Source organism: Limulus polyphemus, unplaced genomic scaffold (assembly GCF_000517525.1).
Source record: "Limulus polyphemus unplaced genomic scaffold, Limulus_polyphemus-2.1.2 Scaffold2823, whole genome shotgun sequence".
NCBI lineage: Eukaryota > Metazoa > Arthropoda > Merostomata > Xiphosura > Limulidae > Limulus > Limulus polyphemus.
Window position 1 is genome coordinate 101,529 of NW_013668433.1, and position 5,004 is coordinate 106,532.

A 5,004-nucleotide genomic window follows, 5' to 3' on the forward strand; every position below is an offset into this window, starting at 1 on the left:
CAACATCTTCAATCCAATTTACCAATTCATTCTGCAATATTTCAACATCTTCAATCCAATTTACCAATTCATTCTGCAATATTTCAACATCCTTAATCCAATTCATTTTGCAATATTTCAACATCTTCAATCCAATTTACTAATTCATTCTGCAATATCTCAACATCTAGAAATACCCAAGAGTTTAACTTTACTATTTATGTCCTTTTATATCATTTTGTTTTCTATCATCCAACCACCCTAATATACAATTAACTAGTCTTCCCCAGCCCTACCAGACACAGTTTGTAAAATGCTTTTTGCCAATCTAAGTCCATCAAGTTCACACACTGTCCTTTGTCTAGATAACCAGTAATGTTCTTGAAGTAGATAAGAGATTAGTAAAGCAAGATGTTTCCAGATTGGTTTTCATTTACAACATTTCACTAAATGATTTTGTAAAGCTTCTTTTACCAGACTTTAGAAATTTTCCAACTACAAAAGACTAAAAGGCCTATAATTTCTAAGTAAACTCTTCACATCCCATTTTAAAACAAAAGTAACAACTCAATCCTCAAACACATGCCCATAGTTTCTTCACCTACCAAAAATATTTGACCACATTTAAAGCCATGGAAAAAACCTCATCTGACACTGGAGCTTTATTTTTAATGTTTCAATTTTCCTACTTACCATCGAGGGATCAATTAATACTTATATGACTCAAGTGGATTCTAATATTTCCCTTACAATTCTCAGAATCTAGTAATCTTCTCATGTAAAACAAAGAGGGCATTTAAAAGCTCAGCAATTTCGTGTTAATTAAAATTTTTGCAAAATCCAGATTAATATTTTCTTTACCTTCAACATACTTATTAAAAATTCTTACCATTGGTTTTAATGTTATTAACCAGCTGTTTTTCATAAGTCCTTTTAGACTTCCCAATTTGTTTTCAACAAAATCCCTAGCCTTTCTAAAGTTCGGGAATTTTTGTAACCTATCAATCAATTTAAATTTATGGCATTTATTCTTGATTTTCTTCATGTGGTTAGAAAACCAATTAGATAAAATAATTTTACATAATATTTAAGGACAATAAGGAACCTGTTGGTCCCTCAATGCTGTTCCATCCACAACAAAAACCCAAAGCCAGCCCTTATAATTTAAATATCTATCAAGTCTTCCCTTAAATTTTCTGCATCCATCATATCTGAAGACAATCCATTCCAAAGGTCAACCACCCTCTCGGAAAAGTAAAACTGTCTTAGCTGACAATGACTCCTACCCTGCCAAAATTTGTATGCGAGTCACTTTGTTCTACTCTCCTAACCATTAAGTATGAAAAAAGATGATGCATCAACAATCAGTTCTCACTTAGATAGGTGCAATAATCAAAAACAGTAATAACCGGAAACATAAATTTCAATTATTTGAATATTTTTGTAGGTCGTGACACAATTAAGCTGAACAACATTGAATTAATCAAAAATAAAAGGAAATCATAATGGCAATACTTCGACAACTTGGACAATAAACAATAACAGTAATTTCAGTTACGTGATTTTCTCACATTAACCTGTTTAATCATAATTTTGAGTAACTTACATAGGGTTCCCGAAAGTGTTCTGTTTCAAGAGTAAATGAAACCAAAATTAGGAGTAATAAACATTTTTATTTCTTGCTTTTGAAGTTCATATGTCATGATGTGTTGCAGACTAAAGAGTGCATAATTATTCTCATGATTCATGGCATGTGCACAATTTACTGACATCACGACAGTACAAATTGCAACATTAAGCATCCCTTATGTGATGTAATTTTAGTGTTAACTGACTGACTGACAGACATCACACTACAGGTGACTCCTTCAGGCAGCTTCTGCACTGTTTTGGAGAAATTAATTAAGTGAATCACCAAGCTCTACTCAACAAGTTACAAGTTTTTCACTCATATAATAGAGCCATGCTCTCTTTTAAAAATATCTAACACTATGAAATAATTTATAACCTGAAATTTCATTATTTGAATCAGTCACTTATAAATCTGAGAAACCACTCAACAGTGTGGCCGAATGAGGGCTATTCTAGTATACTTGGCACAGTTTTTGTCTCATCTCAGAAAGGAAATTGATTTATTGGAAAACGTTTAGAGAATGGTTACTAGGATGATTCCAGGGATGAAAGGTTATCTTGGTTATCTTATATATTATTTTGAGAAAAAAGAATAAGAGATAATCATGAAGTTAAAAAGATCATTTGTGTGATCAATAGGATAAAGGATTCAGTTGTCTTTATGCTATATTCTAAAAACAACAGGATAAAAGAATGGAAACTTAAGATTTGATATAGACAGAATAAACACCAATTACAAATTTAATTTTTCTAACTGGATGATTGACCTATGGAATAACTACAATAAGTTGTCATTTACAATGGCAGAAGTCACTGATTTACAATCAAAGTCAAAGGGTTTAAAAGGAGAATATAATTTAAGAAGAATAAATGATGGGTTTAACTTTAAGTGGGTGTACAAAGGCAGTCTTAAATATCAAATGGTCTCGTGTTGTGTATATGTTGTCTTTAAACCTGGCACGTACTTTTAAACTTACAATTTAATTTATGTTCTCTTTTATTTACCTATCTCTTCGTTGTATAATCCCATCAGCTTATTCACAATTTCTAAAACTCCCTCACCACTATGTAACTTTTAATTTAAATTCAATTTGAATGCGAAGGCTGCCAAGAAGTCCTGACTCATTCGCAATTTTTGGATATTCAATTTGAATTTCAAATAACTTAAGATTAACTTCAAAGTTAAATTTTCTGACGATTATAGTAGTATGGCTTGTACTACTGCTACTACTAATTATTTTAGTAGTGGTTTAAGTAGTTATAGCTATAGCACTTGAATAATTATAGCACTATTACTGGTATTAGTAGCAACATAATAATAATTATTTTAATCCAACAGTCTAAATACATTTTATTTTGTTTAACTTTAAGTGTGAGAGCATGGCTCGCAAAATATGTATTTATTTTTCTTTGTTTCCTTCATATAATATATAGAGTAATCATTAATGGTAAAACCTGAATAAAGAAAACAGCATGAAAATAAAATAACGTTCTCATCGTATGAAATATAAACTTACAGTTTTTCAAGCAGAATGGCTGTTTTAGTCTTTTAGTTCTAAGTTCTTCTAGTCTACTGGGTAAGTTGCGGGATTAAACATAACTTTATGTATCAGAAAACATTACCTAAAAATAAATATAGGAAACTTACAAGCAAAGTTACAACTTTGTGCCTGGGATATAAATATTTTATACCTTAGTTATCCAGTAGATTAAATGTTTTTATTTCAACAACAACACAAAAAAACCTTAAGCAATAAATTCGTGGCATACTCTGAAACTTTGGATATTATCACGTAGCATGGTAGTTGAAAATATTGATGATTTGTGCCCCCTCCCGGTGACTCAACCACAAGTCTAAGGATTTATAGCGCTTAAAATGGGGTTTCGATACCCATGGTTGGCAAAGTACAGATAACCCATTGTACTTAACAACAAATTAACGATTTGTAGTGTTACGTGAAATATTCGTTAAAATGGCATTTTTTAGAAAAGGGTTGAATTTTCGAATTATGTACATTGTGAAAGCGCGCATAACATTTTTTTTAAACAATGTTTGAGCAGTTTGTCATGAAGTATTCTCTTGCACTTTGTAACTTAGATAACTTTTCCCCCAAATATTTCAGAGCAGTTTGTCATGAAGTATTCTCTTGCACTTTGTAACTTGGATAACTTTCCCCCAAATATTTCAGAATGCTTTAGAAAAATGTATTTGTAACTATTGTAAGGTATATAGCATACTGTCATTTGTTTATGCATATTGGAGGGTGATTACAACGTATTGTTTTTCTTCTATGTACGCTGAGGGGAACACTTTACACTAATTTTCACCACATAATCGACAATTTTTTTTTTTGTAAACTTCTCTTATTATTACTGTTGTTACGTCTCCGTTCGCTAGCTAATTTTCCGTAAATTCTTTCCGACTAAACTTTAGCGACACAAGTCCTTTCTTAAATAAAACTGGTTTACTCTTTCCGAATACAACTTTACGATACACTTAATTTCAACAGTCACGCTATAATTCTCAACGAACGTCTCACGTGCTCGAGTTCAATTAAACACTCTCTGACTGCAGTTCAATTACTCACTACACTGTTCCGTCACGTTGTGACCATGTTATATATATACCACACTACTGTTACGTCTCCGATTGTTAATTAACTTTCCGTAACTTCGTTCGACGAAACTTAAGCGACACAAGTTCTTTCTTAATAAAAACTGGTTTATTCTTTCCGAATATAACTCTGCGATACACTTAATCTCAGTACACGCGCTAAAACAACACTGTAACGAACGAACGTTAACTTCAACAATACCCTGTGACTGCAGTTCAATTACTCACTATCTACCCAGACATTACATTCCCCTCTTTTATATACCAGCCTACCCTATATCTAGTAAGAACTAGAACATTCGCCAAAGTACATGATAGTTCTAGAAACGTTGGGTCACAGTAGTCATGTGACTCGATGACGCAACACTACCCCCAATCTAGTAATCTCCCGACAATTCACAAAGGTTCGAGAAAGAAGAGGCGTGATACTAGTCACGTGACCTCGCTGACGCAACACTGCCCCCTTCGTAGTATTGTTCGTCCCGAACAATAGCCACTTACATTAAACCAATAACAATTAACAATAACTTAATTAAAATGTACAGAATTACAAACACAAAATTACAATTCAACAAAGTCTCTTAATTTTATGGGACGTATCTTCATCTGTACTGATCTCCGTCTCGTTGGCTTCTACTTAACATGGGGTTCATCTGCTTCTTCAGGAAATGTTCTATCGTCGATAACAGTCACATCTATGGTAGTAACTTCATCAAGAGCTTCTCCGTTTCTCTTCTCAAAACTGAATAGAGTTTCTTCTTGAACATTGGCTTTTTCAG

General features: G+C 32.6%; 1 protein-coding gene across 6 annotated transcripts in view; it reads right to left on the bottom strand.

The window, feature by feature from the left end:
* The window catches only part of LOC106467996 (DNA-directed RNA polymerase III subunit RPC6-like), a 25,334-nt gene extending 21,920 nt beyond the window's left edge, over window positions 1-3,414 (bottom strand). For 2 of the 6 annotated variants that reach the window (XM_022396276.1, XM_022396273.1), the window contains exon 1: window positions 3,260-3,412. The gene's annotated coding sequence lies outside the window, so the exon portion shown is untranslated. Of the gene's footprint in view, window positions 1-3,128 lie in introns of all 6 variants that reach the window. The other 4 variants (XM_022396277.1, XM_013928391.2, XM_022396275.1 and 1 more) reach the window with 4 other exon arrangements.
* Window positions 3,415-5,004: the final 1,590 nt, after the last annotated feature.